Source organism: Fukomys damarensis, unplaced genomic scaffold (assembly GCF_012274545.1).
Source record: "Fukomys damarensis isolate Sample0158 unplaced genomic scaffold, DMR_v1.0_HiC HiC_scaffold_39, whole genome shotgun sequence".
In the NCBI taxonomy this organism is placed as follows: domain Eukaryota; kingdom Metazoa; phylum Chordata; class Mammalia; order Rodentia; family Bathyergidae; genus Fukomys; species Fukomys damarensis.
In genome coordinates this window covers 62,967,111-62,968,289 of record NW_022900951.1, presented here as the reverse complement: position 1 = coordinate 62,968,289, position 1,179 = coordinate 62,967,111, and positions in this window count along the sequence as shown.

Genomic DNA, 1,179 nt, shown 5'->3' with positions numbered 1-1,179 from the left:
ATATTATTCATAAGTTAGTTGGCTATAAGTCCCTGGTGTATTTTTCTGTTTGGAAAAATAACATTGGTAGAATAATCTTTACTGGCTGATCGTAAATTTAGTTTGACGAACTGGTTGCTATTAGGAAAGGCTTTTTCTTTTCAACTGGAAAGATCATGACTGAAATATTTTATTTTTGATGGGTTAGAATTTAGAAAGATGGAACAGTAATACTTACTGACATGTAGAATCATTATGAAGACAAAGCCCTAAAGGACTTGTTAAGTCCCAGACTTACAGCCCTAGTGCTTTAAGAGTTGTTGGCCTCCACCATTATTCTTGGACTTGATGCCTTTATGTCCACTGTTCCTTTGCTAAGTGTACCCTTTTTCCTCCCTTTCCTACCCAGGTTCTTCTGAATCACTTCTACTTTGATATTCAGGTTACATATCACTTCTTTCTAGAGTAACTTTTGAATCCCTAGTTAAAGATAGGTTGTCTTCCTCTGTGGATTCTTGTCCTTATACATATTTATAATTAAACTGTGCTAAAACTGTTGGTAATCTTGTTTGTCTTCCATTTATAATATAAAAATGAACTCAGGAAATTCTTTTTTTTTTTTGGTTTTTTGAGACAGGGTCTCACTATGTAGTTGAGACTGACCTGGAACTCACTATGTAGCTCAGGCTGGTCCCGAACTCACAGCAATCCTCCTGCCTCAGCCTCCTGAGTGCTGGGATTACAGGTGTGCACCACCATGCCCAGCTAGGAAATTCATCTTATTGATTTCTGAATATATAAAACTATTCCTATTTGGAATAGGAATCTGGTAAAAATATGCATTTTTATTGTGAATTTAGGCTGATATTTAATATTTATTAAATTAAAAAGGTCCTGGCTTTTGTGGGGAGTATACATGAACATACATTTTCTGCTTTTATGGGGAGGAATTCTTACTCAAAATATATTAAAATAAGTGCAGTAATATTGCTGTGGTTGCCAGAACTGCTAATTGTGATTTAACCAAGATTCTTATACTTCGTTTTACTAATCACTGTTGCATTATATGAAGTACTGTTTTTCATAGTTAAAATAGTCCTCTTAGCAAGTAAATTTAATTATTTTAAACATTTTTTAGAGTAAAAAGTTTTAGACTATAAGTTTCATGTCTTTTCAAAGAGAAAATATTCCTGATAAATT